We start from the raw sequence: 20000 nt of genomic DNA, 5'->3' as shown, positions 1-20000 counted from the left end.
TGCACACAAATCCAGTACTATAGACATTAGAGAGGCGCCAAACCATGTTTTTAAAATAATTTTTAAATTGGTTGATATGTGCGTATATTTATTTACTTTTGTGTCTTTTGTGATGTTATATTATGCACACACTTTAAAGAGGTAGTTCACCCAAAAATGAAAACTCTTGATTTACTCCCAGACGTGCTTGACTTTCCTTCTTCAGCAGAACCGAAATTAAGATTTTTATAAGCACATTTCGGCTTATATGATGCCGATTGCAACACTCAAAAACAGATATTTTATTTTATTTTATTTAAGCAGTTCTACTAGGCATTTATTATTTTTTCCCCAAATGAATCCCATTTTTGAGGGCCTAAACATACTCGAAATCTCATGAAACTTTGCCCACGCATCAGAAGTGGTGAGAATTTTCATCTGATATTGGTAGCAGAATAAGGTGTGGCAAAATGGCTCAATAAGCCCACCTACAAAATTTCAACGAAGCAGCCCTCGTGCCACGATTCACCTACACGTAAGAAAATCGGTATGTGTATGTAACATGTCAACACGTACAAAAAAGTCTCTTAGAGCCATATCCTAAACCCAACAGGAAGTCAGCCATTGTGATTTATTTCTTCAATTTTTGCCATTTGCAGGCCTCAGTACTTTAACTCCTCCTCCTAGAGATTAAATCAGATCAACATCATATTTGGTCCGTCTAATCTAAAGGCCTTTGTGATGCTAAATTGCGACGCTTTTGAGTTTTCGTTGAACGCCGTGTCCGTGGTGGCTTGACAAATTTTGACGTTTCAGCCATGAAACAGGAAGTTGTTGTAACTCAAACATAAAATGTCCAATCTGCACAAAATGTCACATGTTTGATAAGAGTCCCGGCCTGAATACATCTACGTGCCAATATTCAGTTATAGTCATAGCGCCACCTACTGGCAACAGGAAATGACATGTTTTACACTGTGATACACTCTTAACAACATTTAAGTGATAAAAAATGATAAAACAATTGGAGTGACATTCCCCTGGCACAGCCAAAAAGTAATTTTGCACCTGTTGTCATTGATGGATGCTTGCGGAGACGGTAAATATTTGGATTGATTGCCTTTTTTTTGTTTAGTTTAACCCTCTGGGGTCTGAGATTGTTTTGGGCCCTGGAGAAGTTTTGACATGCCTTGACATTTGTGCTTTTTTCAGTTGCTTAAAAACACATTAATGGCTAAAGTCTGATAACACTGTATTCAACACAAACTGGGCTACAATAATATGTGAGTACATGTTTGTATTTTTGAGAAAATAACGTTTATGCATGGTTTTTGAAAAAACTAAAATGTTAAGTCACTGAAATAAGGTCATATAACACATACTAAACATTTGTCCACAAGACCTTTGAGAACTGGATCTTGTAGCCTAGAGTTTGTGCTACACAATGATGTGAAAAGTATCCTGATCACTCATTCATACAAAACAATATAGTCATTTAACCTTTGTAAGACACGTTTAGTGTTGAAAGGCGATATGTGAGGAGGCGTGAACTATCATGAATATTGATGTAATTCACACCTGAGAAGACAAAAGACCCTCCTCTGGGCCTATCAATGATGAATGTGACAGATGGAGAATGAATGTGAGGAGATTTAATGATCAAAATCAAGTAATCTGACTATACATTTTCTTTACATAAAGACTTTACTTAATTTTAGACCTACACTACCATTTAAATAAGTCTCTTCTGCTCACCAAGGCTGCATTTATTTGATCCAAAATATGAGTTTCCTAAGCTTGTGTATCGTGCGATCTTTCAAATGTGCAGAAAAGTGAATGAACTGTTTTTAAGGCACAGTCGGAGCGTTCACCATGTGCGTTGATCGTCTCAGCACATTAAGCGTATGAATAAGCCCTCTGCTGGTGGGTGGATCACATTAGCTATAATGAAGCTGAGCCAGGAGAACCTGTACATCGCTTTGTTTCATACAGATTACATTGATAGAATAAATTTTAATAGTTTTATTTAAAAGTAGACATTTTAAGCTTTCTTTAGACATATGTTTCATGTTTGTGTGATAAGTATTCATGGAGTTTCAGTTCATTTTTGTGACTCATTTCAGAAATATGCTCATTTACACAGAGACGGCTGACAGCTCACCCTTTTTATTTTCTTTATTTTACAAAAGCACAAGGTTTTGTTGTTATTGTGAGTATACACAAATAAAAGTTTACCCTTTATAGTCTCTAATGATGTCTTACACTTATATGTATGTTTTTTATAAAGTATTTTAAGTTGTTTCCGCTGTAATGACGAAAATATCCAGCAGGAGCGCCGGCGCGTCCGTCGACCCCAGAGGGTTTAAGTGCAATTTGAATTGAGTCGTGTTTTTGTGTTTCATTAAATTAATTAAAATTTTAAAGCACAATCAATAAAGCAAACATAGTCACCGACCCTCGGCAGAAGGTTTACGATATAATCGTATATCGTGCTATATTTTAAGGTGATTATCGCTCAAATAGTTTTTGCTTCAAAAGACATTAATTGAGCGTCTGGAGTCGCATGGATTACTTTTATCATGCCTAAATATGACTTTTGGGTCGCCATACAGCCAGCAGCCTCACGGCAACCGTTCACTTTCATTGTATGGACAAACACAGCTGAAATGTGCTTATAAAAATCTCCATTTCGGCTCTGCTGAAGAAGGAAAGAAACACATCTGAGATTAATTAAAGTGACTAAATCATGAGAGAACGTACATTTTTGGCTGAACTAACTCTTTAAGCTACATTTGATGTATGGAAGGTGCTAAACTAATAATAATAATTATTACGATGACCGTAATTGAGTACTAATAGTGTACTTTTAAAAGCATACGTGTAATTAATCAGGATCTTAACAGGAAGCTGAAAAGGTGATTATAAATATAACTTCATCTGTTTTTCTTCTTGCACTACAATTAACGTGAAATTCGATGTAAAAATTGATTTTAAAGTTCATATAAATGTTGACGTTACAAGATCTAGAATTGATACTTTTTATACAAATTGTATAAATAAAATAAAATCGTGATATTGGAATATTTTTTGCCTTTAAATGCACGACCATATAAATGAAATATCATTTAAAATATATTTTGGCCAGCATCTAGAAGTAAATAAAAGTAAATAAACCTAAAATCTTGATGTGATAAAGTTCATATCACCTTGATGGAGGTAAAGATGTTAGTCAACTCTGATAAATGAGCTGTGAATTGCTGATGTGCATGAACTGAAAGTCGTTCTCACTTTTGCTAATTGATTGCTCAGCCAGCAAGACAAAAGAATGGGTGTAATGGGTCGACACCCATCAGTTTCTGACCTTCCATGCAGAAGAAAGGAGGCTCAATTCCTGACCTTCCATGCAGAAATGAGCCCCCTCTGTGATTGGTTGTTTGAAGCAGGCGGAGTGTTTCTGCACAGGTTAAAATGTGTGTAAACTCAAAGGTAAAGTATTTGTGTTACCTGATGTCATTGCAGACGCAGGCAGGCGAAGCTTCAGAAGGAATTAGCAGGCGCTGCTGAAGGAACCTCTTCCAATAAACCCGTAAGTTTGAGTTGCTTTGAGTTTTACACATCTTATATTTCAGTACTCACGGTACTATGATCCGATCATTTACACACGTTGCCAGACTCAGTATCGTTATGCATCACATGCATCTTTGAAACATATTTTATTGGATTTCTTTTAGGAAATTATTTTACCTGGCAAACACTTTTGAGGGTCTACCTTTTAATATATTTTAACTTGTTTTTAGCCTTGGTGTAAAATCACTTATTAACTAACGAATGAACTAACTTGGAGTTTTTAATCCAGCATAAATTTCATTTAATTCAGTATTCCCACAGCCATGGAAAATCAGGAATTGTCAAGGAATTTTAAAATGTTAATTTCCATGCCAGAAATTTAACTAAAAAAATGTATGCATATAAAGTTCTATAGTGAATATATTTTTTTCTATTGATGCCCATCACTGAAATAATTAATAACATAGAAGTTAATTTTTTAGGGTACAATTTCTGTAATGGATATAAGAGTTTAGGGTATAGGTCGACTGATATTACATTTCGCAAGTACAGCAAAAAAAACTAAATGTGTAAAAGAAACAGTAATTCTATGGTACGTGTAAAAGAAACAGTAATTCTATGGTACATGTAAAAGAAACAGTAATTCTATGGTACGTGTAAAAGAAATATAGTAATTCTATGGTACATGTGAAAGAAATATAGTAATTCTATGGTACGTGTAAAAGAAACACAGTAATTCTATTGTACATATGAAAGAAATATAGTAATTCTATGGTATGTGTAAAAGAAATATAGTAATTCTATGGTATGTGTAAAAGAAATATAGTAATTCTATGGTACGTGTAAAAGAAACAGTAATTCTATGGTATGTGTAAAAGAAACAGTTATTCTATGGTACGTGTAAAAGAAACAGTAATTCTATGGTACGTGTAAACGAAACAGTAATTCTATCTTACGTGTAAAAGAAACAGTAATTCTGTGGTACGTGTGAAAGAAACATAGTAATTCTATGGTACGTGTAAAAGAAATATAGTAATTCTATGGTATGTGTAAAAGAAACAGTAATTCTATGGTACATGTAAAAGAAACAGTAATTCTATGGTACGTGTAAACGAAACAGTAATTCTATCTTACGTGTAAAAGAAACAGTAATTCTATGGTACGTGTAAAAGAAACAGTAATTCTATGGTACGTGTAAAAGAAACAGTAATTCTATGGTACGTGTAAACGAAACAGTAATTCTATCTTACGTGTAAAAGAAACAGTAATTCTATGGTACGTGTAAAAGAAACAGTAATTCTATGGTACGTGTAAAAGAAACAGTAATTCTATGGTACGTGTAAAAGAAACAGTAATTCTATGGTACGTGTAAAAGAAACAGTAATTCTATGGTACGTGTAAAAGAAACAGTAATTCTATGGTACGTGTAAAAGAAACATAGTAATTCTATGGTACGTGTAAAAGAAACATAGTAATTCTATGGTACCTTTAAAAGAAACTTAGTAATTCTATGGTACGTGTAAAAGAAACAGTAATTCTATGGTACGTGTAAAAGAAACAGTAATTCTATGGTATTTGTAAAAGAAACAGTAATTCTATGGTACGTGTAAAATAAACATCGTAATTCTATGGTACGTGTAAAAGAAATATAGTAATTCTATGGTACGTGTAAAAGAAATATAGTAATTCTATGGCACGTGTGAAAGAAACAGTAATTCTGTGGTACGTGTAAAAGAAACAGTAATTCTGTGGTACGTGTAAAAGAAACAGTAATTCTGTGGTACGTGTAAAAGAAACAGTAATTCTATGGTACGTGTAAAATAAACATTGTAATTCTATGGTACGTGTAAAATAAACATTGTAATTCTATGGTACGTGTAAAAGAAACAGTAATTCTATGGTACGTGTAAAAGAAACAGTAATTCTATGGTACGTGTGAAAGAAACATAGTAATTCTATGGTACGTGTAAAAGAAACAGTAATTCTATGGTACGTGTAAAAGAAACAGTAATTCTATGGTACGTGTGAAAGAAATATAGTAATTCTCTGGTACGTGTAAAAGAAACATAGTAATTCTATGGTAAATGTAAAAGAAACAGCAATTCTATGGTACGTGTAAAATAAACATCAGTAATTCCAGAGTACGTGTAAAAGAAACAGTAATTATATGGTACGTGTAAAAGAAACATAGTAATTCTATGCTACATAATTCTATGGTACGTGTAAAAGAAACAGTAATTCTATGGTAAATGTAAAAGAAACAGTAATTCTATGGTACGTGTAAAAGAAACAGTAATTCTATGGTAAATGTAAAAGAAACATAGTAATTCTATGGTACGTGTAAAAGAAACAGTAATTCTATGGTAAATGTAAAAGAAACATAGTAATTCTATGGTAAATGTAAAAGAAACAGTAATCCTATGGTACGTGTAAAAGAATCAGTAATTCTATGCTACATAATTCTATGGTACGTGTAAAAGAAACATAGTAATTCTATGGTAAATGTAAAAGAAACCGCAATTCTATGGTAAGTGTAAAATAAATATCGTAATTCTATACTACGTGTAAAAGAAACGGTAATTATATGGTACGTGTAAAAGAAACAGTAATTCTATGCTACATAATTCTATGGTAAATGTAAAAGAAACAGCAATTCTATGGTACGTGTAAAAGAAACAGTAATTCTATGCTACATAATTCTATGGTACGTGTAAAAGAATCAGTAATTCTATGCTACATAATTCTATGGTACGTGTAAAAGAAACAGTAATTCTATGGTAAATGCAAAAGAAACAGCAATTCTATGGTAAGTGTAAAATAAATATCGTAATTCTATACTACGTGTAAAAGAAACAGTAATTCTATGGTACGTGTAAAAGAAACAGTAATTCTATGGTAAATGTAAAAGAAACAGCAATTCTATGGTAGGTGTAAAAGAAACAGTAATTCTATGCTGCATAATTCTATTGTACGTGTAAAAGAAACATAGTAATTCTATGGTAAATGTAAAAGAAACAGCAATTCTATGGTACGTGTAAAATAAACATCGTAATTCAGAGTACGTGTAAAAGAAACAGTAATTATATGGTTAGTGTAAAAGAAACATAGTAATTCTATGCTACATAATTCTATGGTACGTGTAAAAGAAACAGTAATTCTATTGTACGTGTAAAAGAAACATAGTAATTCTATGGTACGTGTAAAAGAAACATAGTAATTCTATTGTAAATGTAAAAGAAACAGCAATTCTATGGTAAGTGTAAAATAAATATCGTAATTCTATACTAGTGTAAAAGAAACAGTAATTCTATGGTATGTGTAAAAGAAACATAGTAATTCTATGCTATATAATTCTATGGTAAATGTAAAAGAAACAGTAATTCTATGGTACGTGTAAAAGAAACATAGTAATTCTATTGTAAATGTAAAAGAAACAGCAATTCTATGGTAAGTGTAAAATAAATATCGTAATTCTATACTACGTGTAAAAGAAACAGTAATTCTATGGTATGTGTAAAAGAAACATAGTAATTCTATGCTATATAATTCTATGGTAAATGTAAAAGAAACAGTAATTCTATGGTGCGTGTAAAAGAAACATAGGTAATTCTATGGTAAATGTAAAAGAAACAGCAATTCTATGGTAGCGTGTAAAAGAAACAGTAATTCTATGCTACATAATTCTATTGTAAGTGTAAAAGAAACATAGTAATTCTATGGTAAATGTAAAAGAAACAGCAATTCTATGGTACGTGTAAAATAAACATCAGTAATTCTATAGTACGTGTAAAAGAAACAGTAATTATATGGTACGTGTAAAAGAAACAGTAATTCTATGCTACATAATTCTATGGTAAGTGTAAAAGAAACAGTAATTCTATTGTACGTGTAAAAGAAACATAGTAATTCTATGGTACGTGTAAAAGAAACATAGTAATTCTATGGTACGTGTAAAAGAAACAGTAATTCTATGGTACGTGTAAAAGAAACAGTAATTCTATGGTACGTGTAAAAGAAACAGTAATTCTATGGTAAGTGTAAAAGAAACAGTAATTCTATGGTACGTGTAAAAGAAACAGTAATTCTATGGTACTTGTAAAAGAAACATAGTAATTCTATGGTACGTGTGAAAGAAACAGTAATTCTATGGTACGTGTAAAAGAAACAGTAATTCTATGGTACTTGTAAAAGAAACATAGTAATTCTATAGTACGTGTAAAAGAAACAGTAATTATATGGTACGTGTAAAATAAACATAGACTTGCACTTGTCGAGTACATTTTGACCAGGCAAGATTTTTGTTTATTTAGTTGTCATGACAACCAGGTTCGTGCCTTCCAAGGGCTTCTTAGAACAGAGCGCGACATTGCGAAGCTAGCAGTTTTTGTGGCTAGCTACCAGCAGCGAATGCCCGGATTATACAAAACTGTCTGATTCAATTCAGTGCAAATCATCAGAATAAGGTAAACGCCCTGGCTATTGTTTATGTTGTGCTGTAGGTGTTTTGGGTTTAGTGTTAAAACTGAATGAAATCAACATTAATTAGAAGATGAATTCCATGTAGGGATACATGCAGTAGTCCCAACAAGCATTTTTTTTTAACAAAATTGTGTTTTTTTTTTAGTTGGTAGATCTTATTGAGTTGGTCATTTAAAAGTAGATCATCACGCAAAAAAGTGTGGACACCCCTGGTTTAGGGTATAGGTCGAATAACGTTTTAATTATAGATTTAATTATTTAAATTTTTCTTCCCAATTTGTAACGCCCAATTCCCAACGCGCTCTTAGTCCTCGTGTTGGCGTAGTGACTCGCCTCAATCCGGGTGGCGGAGGACGAATCACTGTTGCCTCCGCGTCTGAGACCATTAATCCACGCATTTTACCACGTGACTTGTTGAGCACGTTACCGTGGAGACGTAGCGCGTGTGGAGGCTTCAGGCTCCACGGCATCAACGCACAACTCACCACGCGCCCCACCGAGGCGAGAACCACATTATAGCGACCACGAGGAGGTTACCCCACGTGACTCTACCCTCCCTAGCAACCGAGCCAATTTGGTTGCTAAGGAGACCGGCTGGAGTCACTCAGCACACCCTCAATACTGCGCTGGCATACCCAGACCCCTTGTGTAATCCTTTTAATTCAACTACAATTAACCCTAATGAGAATGAATCATAAAGGAGCTGTTTTAATAATTAGATCTCATATTTAAAGACAAAAAAAAAGTAAATGTATCAAATGTTGCAATTAAAACACTATGTTCTCACGGAGGTATTTTTGTATTTTGGTGGCATTTCGGTGCCTCGAGTCCTGGTGGGAATCCTCTGAGATTTCAATGAATGCTTTGATCTGATTGGTGTAGAGATGATGACATCGAGGTTCTCTCAGAGGATGCTGGGAAGGGAGCGGGTGAATCGTGTCCGAGCAGACCGCTCAGCCGCACACCCAGGTACACACCGCAGCGCAGAAATGTCACGTGAAAACACTCATGTTGGCATTATATGTAACAACAATTCAACAATTCATCCAGATGTTTTCTGTCTCAGTAAGCTCGTCTCAGGCTCTTCCTCCTGGCGGTCTGCTGGATTCCATCTCTAATATGTTCGGGTATATTACAGTCTTATTATACCTTCCTCTTCTCCTCTTCCTCATCCTCTGTGTCGAAGTGTGATTGTGCGTGTACGTGCACTCTTTTGCTATACTTGTGAGGCCTAAAATATCATCACTAATGTACTGAAACGTCTTGAGCGGTGAAGTGTGAGTCCGACACTTACAGATGTATAAACCTGTTAATTGGACATGCAAATGGTGTTCCCAGCGTCCTTAAAAAGTCTTGTTTTCGGTTTCCAAAATGTAAGGCCATAAATGTCTGAAATGGTATAACACAAGTCTTAATTATCCTTTAAAGAGGTCCTAAATTTAGGGACAGAAAAACATAGCAAAATGGCCAAATGTTATTCTTAAACTGATTTTATTTAAACAAATCTATAGTCTGTATGCGCTGCACGCTTCAAAGTGAAGATGCGACACTGTTGCACATTGTCCAAGCATGCAGGGAGCTCAGAGCACTTTAAAATCAGCTACTGCTTATTATTGTTTTATGGCTGTTTATTTGACAGTGTGTGTATGTATTAATAAGTTGTAGGTGAGCGTAAGAGTGCATATTTTCATTAAAAAGTTAAATGGAGTAATTGACTCCGTAAAGATAGAACCGATTCTGAACACCTGAAGCGAGTTGTTAGTAATTCCAGACACTTCCTGTACTAGCCTACGTCATTTGGTAACACAAAACCCGCCTCTGGTCTTCATTGGCTGCTCATGAACAGCTTTGACCCGCCCTCAAACACTACACTAAGCGGTAGACCAATCACAACAGACTGGGACATCTGACCAATCAGAGCAGAGTAGACTCTCTGAAAGGAGGAGTTTAGAATGTATGCTTTAGAGCGGACCAATCAGAGCAGAGTAGACTCTCTGAAAGGAGGAGTTTAGAATGAATCGTTTTTGACACTTGGGGAAAAAATGGTGATGCTGCAATTTAAATTATGAGCAAATTAAAGTGTTTTTTGACGTTGGATGCATGTAAATCTGTTGTAGGAGACCTTTAAAACACAATTAGGCACGTTTAAAAATAGTAGGTGCTTGTTAAATCCGTGCATTGTCCCTGGTTGGGGAACCGCAAATTATTGAGTCTATGAGTCCTCACTAAAATAATAAAATAAACTGGGTGTGTGTGTGTGTGTGTGTGTGTGTGTGTGGGTGTGGGTGTCTCATTGTTCACTCTTTCTGTGTCTGCAGCTTGTCTGATTCTGTCCAACCTGGTTTCATCCCGTCCGACTCCAGGTGATGCATACTGTGGTGTCAGAATGTGTTTGTGTGTGACTTGAGTGACACTGTTTTAAACTGCTAACGTGAACCCAAAAAAATGCTAAACTCCGGGAGAGGGTTATATTTCAGAATGACTGAGGAAGGGATTATGCAAGTCTTTATGTGGTAGAAATGTGGAAATAGAAGTCTTGCCATTTCTGTGTGTGCAGTTGTTAGTGTGTAAGATGTGGAGGTTTTATAGGGCTGGTCAATATAATGATACAATTATTATAATGATTATAAATATAATGTATATTATAAAAGTAAAAATTCATGTAATTAAATTGCATTGCATTATTGACATCGTCAGACATGCTTGTGTCGCGTCTCAGGTGTGTTGTGTCATAAACATAAATATTTAGGTCACTGTGTCAAGTTAAATATAGTTTAATACTTAGAACACATCTTGAGATCTCTTAAATTCGAATTTGCGCTTCATCAAGTGTTTAGAACGCAAGAATGTAACGCATGTTTGTGTTGTTCTGCTGAAGTGTTTCTTCACTGTATAAACTGTGTGTTGCTCATACAGCTGAAGTTTCACTTACTGCCCCTGGAGTAAACAGGTGGTACTACACGCATTTCTCAGGAATCTTCCATATTACGGTTCGGGGCATTGAGATTAATTGCATTAATTTTGTTCAACACGTTATTTTTTGTCAAATTTATCGCACTGAATTAGCGTGTTAAATCGACAGCCCTAATATATATATATATATATATATATATATATATATATATATATAATATATGTGTGTGTGTGTATATATATAGTAAATGTTTGAAATTAGTTTTGTTGACAAAAATATAATTGTTCCACCATATTAATTTATTTCATTAAAAAAACTTTCACATTATTCTAAAATGTGAAAAAATTTTTTTAAGTGACCGGTTAAGTGCTTTTGGAAAAGATGTGTTTTTAGCCGTTTTTTGAAGATAGAGAGTGAGTTAGCTACCCGGATTGAGTTGGGAAGGTCATTCCACCACCGTGGTATGATGAAACTGAAAGTCCGGAAAAGTGTTTTGGTGCCTCTTTGTTTTTGTACGACAAGGCGACGTTCCTTAGCCGACCGCAGGTTTCTGGTGGGAGCGTAGCTCTGCATAAATGTTTTTAGGTATGCTGGAGCAGACCCAGTGACTGTTTTATATGCCAGCATCAGGGCCTTGAATTTAATACGTGCATGAGCGTATATATATATATACACACACACACACATACACACACACACACACACACACACACACACACACACACACACACACACACTACAGGTCAAATGTTTTGAAACACATACACGTTCTTTATTATATGTGTGTGTGTGTATGTACATAATATATATATATATATATATATATATATAAATATAAATATTTTCTTTTTTTTTTCTTCTTTTTTCTTTTCACATTTTAGAATAATAGTAAAGTCATCAAAACTATGGAATAACATAAATGGAATTATGCTGTGACTAAACAAAATCCAAAATAAATCAAAACTGTTATATTTTAGCATCTTCAAATCGAGATTGGCACAATTATATTTTTGTCGACAAAACCAATTTCATACATGTAATCAAACGCCTTCAGATCAAAAGATTTTTAAGATTGTGAGAAACATTTCAGTCGCGTTTCAAAACTATTGACTGGTAGTGTGTGTATATATATGTACATATAAATGGAGATGATTTAGTACTATAGGTACTCAGCCCTAGAATTGTCTGTCTTGTCCACCTTTATGTGTGTTTTTGTGCATGAGCGGTGAAATAGCAATTGTGACTAAATTTACTGCAAAACATTTTGATTTGAAGAGAATGTCACATGCTTATCTAATAATATTGCCATGTAACATTGTGCAATTATACACGCTTTAGTCCATGAATGCCCCTCTTTACTAAGAATCCATGCTTGTTAAAGTAAGACAATATAGTCATTCAAAGCGAGTACAGAACAGCCCGTCTTTCTCTCCATTAGAAGGCGTCGTTCTGTGAACTCGTTCGGGACGTCTGCTGAAACCGCGGAAGTGCCATCGGCGTGTACCGACATCCGGGTTCCCTCAACTGCTCTGCACATCTTTGTGAGTATATTTACTTTTATATGGCATTTTATTTACTTTATTTATTGTCCACAAGGTCAATGATGTGATGTAAAAGGTCTGACGCCGTCATCTCCTTCCAGTCCCTTTTTGACCGTCCCAGCAGCCCCTTTCTTTTTATCCCAGCGTACTTTAGTGGTGTATTGCTGGTTTGAGGTGGCTGCTGATATTATGGATGTTTTGCTGAATTAAGAGTCTTTTAAAGAACTAGAGACTCGAATCAGCAGCGTCCAACATCAACGTAACACACAGGAGGGCGGGACTCAAAGAGAACGTAAAAGCGGCCCGTGATCTCAAGTTTTCAAGCTGAGACCTTTAACCTCGTGAGCTCCTGCATATTTTGGCTGAATTTGAAAGCTCACTTTATACACATACGGTGTACTAATTGTAAAATAATGGTCTAATGTGACCAAAAAAGCCTCCAATAATGTTTACAATCTTCAGATGAACGTTTATATGTGCAGGACGCCCATGATGGAGAAGTGAACGCTGTGAGGTTTGGTCCTGGTTCTCGTCTGCTCGCCACAGGAGGAATGGACCGCCGGGTCAAACTCTGGGAGGTCATATCAGGTAGTGTATGGATATTATCAACCACAGTTTTCATCAAGGGTCAAAGGTCAATGATGTGATGTAAAAGGTCTGACACCGTCGTCTCCTTCCAGTCCCTTTTCTTCCCTCCCAGCAGCTCCTCATGAGTTTTCCCAGCATGCTGGAGTTGTGCGTTGCTGGTTTGAGGTGGCAGCTGATATTATGGATGTTTTTGCTGAATTAAGAGTCTTTTGAAGAACTAGAGACTCGAATCAGCAGCGTCCAACATCAACGTAACACACAGGAGGGCGGGACTCAAAGAGAACGTAAAACCGGCCCGTGATCTCAAGTTTTCAAGCTGAGACCTTCAGTCGTTTCAAAGAGGAAATTGTCCAAATTTTGCTCTAAACCTTGTGAAACTCAACAGTGCAACCGCAGAATTTCAGTGTTTCCTCCTTTAAAAAGTGTCTAAAAGCTTATTTTTTTGTCCAGGGCGGTGTGAACCCAAAGGAGCACTGACCGGCAGTAATGCTGGAATCACCAGTATAGAGTTTGACAGTGCGGTAAGTTATTCTGTATTAGTCACTAGAGCTGGATATAAGTGCATCACATTTACATTTATGCATTTTGCAGACGCTTTTATCCAAAGCGACTTACAGTGCACTTATTACAGGGACAATCCCCGGAGCAACCTGGAGTTAAGTGCCTTGCTCAAGGACACAATGGTGGTGGCTGTGGGGATCGAACCAGCAACCTTCTGATTACAAGTTATGTGCTTTAGCCCACTATGCCTCCACCACCACCAATATTATTGCAGAGATTTACAGTTACAAACGACAATCCACCGAGTGCAACGCTTGTTAGTGTTTTCCATGAAGACACCTACCAGAGTCCCTTTTGGTCCCTCGCAGCAGCCCCTTGTTTAAGTTTCCCAGCATGCTCTAGTTTTGCGTTGCTGGTTTGAGGTGGCAGCTGATATTATGGATGTTTCTGCCGCATTAAGAGTCTTTTAGAGAATTAAGCGAGACCCAAAACAGCAGCGTCCAACATCAACACAACACACAGGAGGGCGGGACTGAAGGACAACGATAAACCGCCCGTGAAAATGAAGCTCAAAGCAATGGAGATGCTTTTAAAATTAAGAAATTCCCAGCCAACCTGAATTGGTTTGAACTGATTTGACTCGAGCAGAACTGAACGCGGTGTGTTTGTGTATTGCAGGGGTCGAGTATGCTATCTAACGATTTTGCGAGCAGAATTTGGACTGTTGACGACTTCAGACTGCGGGTGAGAATATCACTGAATCACATGTACATACCAAGCGTGCCGCACAAGCCCTCAAAAGTGAAGCCAAAATGTCTCGATCGCCCCCAGTGACTGGTCCTAGTATAGGTCATAAGCCCCGCCTCCCCATGTTATTCAACGGGACGTGAGACCAACTAAACAATTAAATTACACTTCACATATCTTTTTTCCAAAGATAGTTTCTGTCATTTACTGTAGTTTCTATCACGTTGATGTCATTTCAAGTGTTTGTTTTTAGTAATTTGATGCTATGAAAACGGTGCTGTGACATCATGATTGACAGCTGTGATTGACAGGTTCTCTGAGCCGAAGTAGTCACTGAAGCACCAACTGACTTTTTTCGGGATCTTCGGAGGACTGAGGAGATTGGAGCTTTAAATTTAATATCAAAATTTCTATAATTAATTATTTCACACCGTCATAAGTCAAAAGTGCAGGGGCGTGTGCTTGCGATTGATTCAGCGAGAGTGAGGGCGGGGCCTTGATTTCGCGGCTTTACTTCCTGCTCACTACTGCGCAGGTCTGGTCCCGAAATCGCAACTGCGCGAGACTCAAGTCCCAAGATGTCAGTGCCATATCGGGACACTGGCGGCTTCAGTTCTCACCAATGGAAAAGAGCGAAGGGCGTCGGCCATCTTTTTTAGTCTATGGTACATAGACTCGAACACTTAAAATCAATGTGTGTTTGTGTCTGTCTGTTTTTGTTTGTGTCTGTCTGTGTTTGTGTCTGTGTGTGTTTCTGTGTGTGTGTGTGTGTGTGTGTCATTCTGTGTTTATCTGTGTCTGTCTGTTTTTGTTTGTGTCTGTCTGTGTTTCTGTCTGTCTGTCTGTGTTTGTATCTGTGTGTGTCTGTCTGTGTGTGTGTTTGTGTGTGTGTGTGTGTGTTTCTGTCTGTCTGTCTGTTTGTGTGTGTTTCTGTCTATCTGTGTGTCTGTGTCATTCTGTATGTGTGTCTGTCTGTTTTTGTGTGTGTCTCTGTCTGTTTTTTTGTGCGGGTGTGTCTTTGTGTCTGTCTATCTGTGTGTCTGTGTCATTCTGTATGTGTGTCTGTCTGTTTTTGTGTGTGTCTCTGTCTGTTTTTTTGTGCGGGTGTGTCTTTGTGTCTGTCTGTCTGTGTGTGTGTGTGTGTGTTTCTGGCTGTGTGTGTGTGTTTCTGGCTGTGTGTCTGTGTGTTTGTCTCTCTCTCTGTGTGTGTGTGTGTGTGTGTGTGTGTGTGTGTGTCTCTCTGTGTATCTGTGTGTGTTTGTGTCTGTCTGTCTGCTTGTGTTTGTGTGTCTGTGTGTGTGTGTGTGTGTGTTTATCTGTGTCTGTGTTTGTCTTTCTGTGTGTGTGTTTGTGTTTGTGTGTCTTTCTGTGTGTGTGTGTGTCATTCTGTGTGTGTGTGTGTGTCTGTCTGTGTGTGTGTGTCTGTCTGTTTTTGTGTCCGTGCGTGTGTGTTTGTGTCTGTCTGTCTGTCTGTGTGTGCGTGTCTTTCTGTGTGTGTTTGTGTATCTGTTTGTGTCTGTCTGTCTGTCTTTCTGTATGTATGTGTGTGTGTGTCTTTCTGTGTGTGTCGTTGTGTGTCTGTGTGTGTATGTGTATCTGTGTCTGTTTTTATCTTTGACTGTCTGTTTGTGTGTCTGTGTGTGTGTCTGTCTCTCTGTGTGTGTGTGTGTGTCTGTTCGTCTGTATGTGTGTGTGTCTTTGTGTGTGTGTTTGTGTGTCTTTCTGTGTGTGTATGTGTCATTCTGTGTGTGTGTATCTGTGTCTGTGTGTGTGTGTGTGTCTGTCTGTTTTTGTGTCTGTGTGTATGTGTATCTGTGTCTGTTTTTATCTTTGACTGTCTGTTTGTGTGTCTGTTTGTGTTTGTGTGTCTTTCTGTGTGTGTGTCTGTCTCTGTGTGTGTTTTTATTTTTGACTGTCTGTTTGTGTGTCTGTGTGTGTTTCTGTTTCTGTGTGTGTGTTTGTCTCTCTCTGTGTGTGTGTGTGTGTATGTGTGTGTGTGTGTCTGTCTGTTTCTGTGTGTGTGTGTGTGTGTGTGTGTGTTTGTCTCTCTGTGTATGTGTGTGTGTCTGTCTGTCTGTTTCTGTGTGTGTGTGTGTTTGTGTGTGTGTGTGTATTTGTATGTCTTTTTGTCTGTTTCTGTCTTTGTTTGTATCTGTGACTGTGTGCATGTTTGTGTCTGTCTATCTGTGTGTTTCTGTCTATCTGTATGTGTGTCTGTGTCTGTCTGTTTTTGTGTGTGTCTGTCTGTCTGTTTTTGTGTGTGGGTGTGTCTTTGTGTCTGTCTGTTTTGTTTGTGTGTGTGTGTTTCTGTCTGTCTGTTTTTGTGTGTGTCTGTCTGTCTGTCTGTTTTTGTGTCGTGGTGTGTCTTTGTGTCTGTCTGTTTGTGTGTGTGTCTGTCTGTGTGTGTGTATGTGTCTGTCTGTGTGTGTGTGTTTGTCTCTCTGTGTGTGTGTGTTTGTCTCTCTGTCTGTGTGTGTGTGTCTGTCTGTCAGTGTGTGTTTGTTTGTGTCTGTCTGTCAGTGTGTGTTTGTGTCTGTCTGTCTGTGTGTGTTTGTGTGTCTGTGTGTGTGTTTATCTGTGTCTGTTTGTCTTTCTGTCTGTTTGTGTGTCTGTGTGTGTGTGTCATTCTGTGTGTGTGTCTGTGTGTGTGAGTGTGTCTGTCTGTTTTTCTGTCTGTGCGTGTGTGTCTGTCTGTCTGTCTGTTTGTGTCTGTCTGTCTGTCTGTCTGTGTGTGCGTGTGTGTGTGTTTGTGTCTTTCTGTATGTGTGTGTGTGTCTTTCTGTGTGTGTCGTTGTGTGTGTGTGTGTGTGTGTATCTGTGTTTGTTTTTATCTTTGACTGTCTGTCTGTGTGTGTGTGTGTTTCTGTCTGTGTGTGTGTGTCTGTTTGTGTGTTTCTGTCTATCTGTGTGTGTGTGTCATTCTCTATGTGTGTCTGTCTGTCTGTTTTGTGTGTGTGTGTCTGTCTGACTGTTTTGTGCGTGTGTGTGTGTGTCTGTGTGTGTGTTTCTGTCTGTCTGTTGTTGTGTGTCATTCTGTATGTGTGTCTGTCTGTCTGTTTGTGTGTGTGTGTGTGTATGTGTATCTGTGTTTGTTTGTATCTTTGACTGTCTGTCTGTGTGTGTGTGTGTCTGTCTGTGTGTGTGTGTGTGTGTGTGTGTTTCTGTCTATCTGTGTGTGTGTGTCATTCTCTATGTGTGTCTGTCTGTCTGTTTGTGTGTGTGTGTCTGTCTGAGCTGTTTTGTGTGTGTGTGTGTGTGTCTGTGTGTGTGTGTCTGTCTGTCTGTTGTTGTGTGTGTCATTCTGTATGTGTGTCTGTCTGTCTGTTTTGTGTGTGTGTGTGTGTGTGTGTGTGTGTGTGTGTGTGTGTCTGTCTGTTTGTCTGTGTGTGTGTGTCTGTGTGTGTGTCTGTGTGAATGAGTGTGTGTGTGTGTCTTTGTGTTTGTGTGTATGTGTGTGTGGAGTGTGTATGTGTCTGAATGATGTGTGTGTGTGTGTCTGTGTGTCTTGTGTGAGTGTGTCTGTGTGAGTGTATCGAGTGTGTGTGTGTGTGTGTGTGTTTGTGAGTGAGTGTGTGTAGTGAGTGTGTCTTCGTGTTTGTGTGTGTGTGTGTCTGTGTGTGTTTGTGAATGAGTGTGTGAGTGTGTCTTTGTGTTTGTGTGTATGTGTGTGGGAGTGTGTATGTGTCTGAATGAGTGTGTGTGTGTGTTGTGTGTGTTTGTGAGTGTGTCTGTGTGAGTGTATTGAGTGTGTGTGTGTGTGTGTTTGTGAGTGAGTGTGTGAGTGAGTGTGTCTTTGTGTTTGTGTGTGTGTGTGTGTGAGTGTGTCTGTGTGTGTTTGTGAATGAGTGTGTGAATGTGTCTTTGTGTTTGTGTGTATGTGTGTGGGAGTGTGTATGTGTCTGAATGAGTGTGTGTGTGTGTTGTGCGTGTTTGTGAGTGTGTCTGTGTGAGTGTGTGTGTGTGTATTGAGTGTGTGTTTGTGTGTGTGTGAGTGTGTGTGTTTGTGAGTGAGTGAGTGAGTGAGTGAGTGTGTGTGTGTGTCACATGAGCAGGGGCGTAGCAGCCGCGGGACACGTCCCCCGAACTCTTTAAAAAGGTGATTTTTGTCCTCCGCACTTTTCCCATACGAGTCCAAATGGTGGATTTGTCAAATAATCAACACGGTGGTCTGAGTGTTACTGAGACTCGCATGAGTCATAGCAAACCCTTGTCGACTCGCTAACTTTCCTCTCTGCCAAGGGAACGCAGAGTTACGTATGGACATATAATGTCTGCCTATTTACAATAGACTTACACACACCCTTTGATATTTATCCAGCTCAGTCCTGTATGCTTCCGCTTGGCATCAGGATAAAGAGTGATCTCATTTGTTTGAACACATGGCTAAAATGTAAAGAGTTAAGTGGGGAGATGACTGGATTCTAACTACAATCTGTGCTAATATAAGTATAATCACAGTAATATAAGATTTTAGGTGTAATCATGCACATGCATTAATGTAACAATTAACTAAATGCATTGTGCAACCCCGGAAAACTGCATTTAAGACCTCTCGTAAAACAAGGATAGAAAAATCAGACCCACTTTATATCAGGCGTCTTTAAAGGTGCTGTAAGTGATTTTCACATTACTGAGCCGTTGAGTTAGCCACGCCCCCTCATTCCAAAACCTGCAAAGGTCATTTAAAAAAACGAGCAAAACAACGAGCACATGTTTGTTTGCTGTTTACAAAGTGAGATATCTCAGGACACTTCATTAATATCTTTAAGGGAGTAGGACCATTTTTTTGCATACTTTTCCATTAAAATGCAGAAGCACGGAGTAAAAAATACAATTGTGCACATGTAATTGATTAAATAATATAATCAGCACCAGCTTGTGTTCAGTCTTTTATTGTCATGTGTGAAACAGAAGCAAATGCTCCACAAGATGCCATTTATTTTTGCAGCTAATTTTGCAATTATTTTGCAATACTTGAATGTTTAAAATACTACAAATATTAATAGTAAATAATACATATATATATATATATATATATTCATATAATACTTAACATATTAATATATACTGTAAGTGTTGGGTCTGTGTGAGCAACCACTGACATTTGTGTCCCCCCCCACTTTTAAAATGACTGCTACGCCCCTACATGGGCGTGGGCCGTCTCTGCAGAGCCCTTTTCCCGCACTTTGTTAGCTGCGACAGGATGTGGGCGTGTCCAGCGACGCGACAAAGTCGAGAAATGTTTAACTTAATGCAAATGAAGAGCGACTTTTGGGAGCGACAGCAAATAGGAGATAAGATGATAGAGCTCATGTGATCCTAATATTTTAACAATAATATTAATTGTAAAGAAACAGTGCTGTTTAGACTCTCCATACACACCACTAGCAACCTAACCGCCAGCCAATGGCGACATGCAGCGACAAAGTAGCTGGCAGTGTGAACGCAGCTTAAGAGTTCTTCTACCTTTTATTTATTTTTTGCCGATTTGTATTATTTGTGCATATCGCCACCTACTGGGCAGGGAGGAGAATATATAGTAAAAAAGGACTTCAATATTGATCTGTTTCTCACCCACACCTATCATATCTCTTCAGAAGACTTGGATTAAACCACTGGAGTCTTATGGATTACTTTCATGCTGACTTTATGTGCCTTTCGGAGCTTCAACGATTTAGACACTG

General features: G+C 37.7%; 2 non-coding genes and 1 pseudogene across 2 annotated transcripts; all 3 read left to right on the top strand.

The window, feature by feature from the left end:
- Positions 1–13589, top strand: part of LOC127642834 (autophagy-related protein 16-like) — a 23208-nt pseudogene extending 9619 nt beyond the window's left edge.
- LOC127642838 (small Cajal body-specific RNA 6) lies at positions 12535–12812 on the top strand. The gene has a single exon (XR_007970424.1). It is a non-coding gene; the product is annotated as a small Cajal body-specific RNA 6 (non-coding RNA).
- On the top strand, positions 13114–13392 carry LOC127642839 (small Cajal body-specific RNA 6). The gene has a single exon (XR_007970425.1). It is a non-coding gene; the product is annotated as a small Cajal body-specific RNA 6 (non-coding RNA).
- Positions 13590–20000: the final 6411 nt, after the last annotated feature.

Source organism: Xyrauchen texanus, unplaced genomic scaffold (assembly GCF_025860055.1).
Source record: "Xyrauchen texanus isolate HMW12.3.18 unplaced genomic scaffold, RBS_HiC_50CHRs HiC_scaffold_89, whole genome shotgun sequence".
NCBI lineage: Eukaryota > Metazoa > Chordata > Actinopteri > Cypriniformes > Catostomidae > Xyrauchen > Xyrauchen texanus.
The sequence above is the reverse complement of the archived record's forward strand: the minus strand, read 5'-3'. Positions and strand labels throughout refer to the sequence as shown.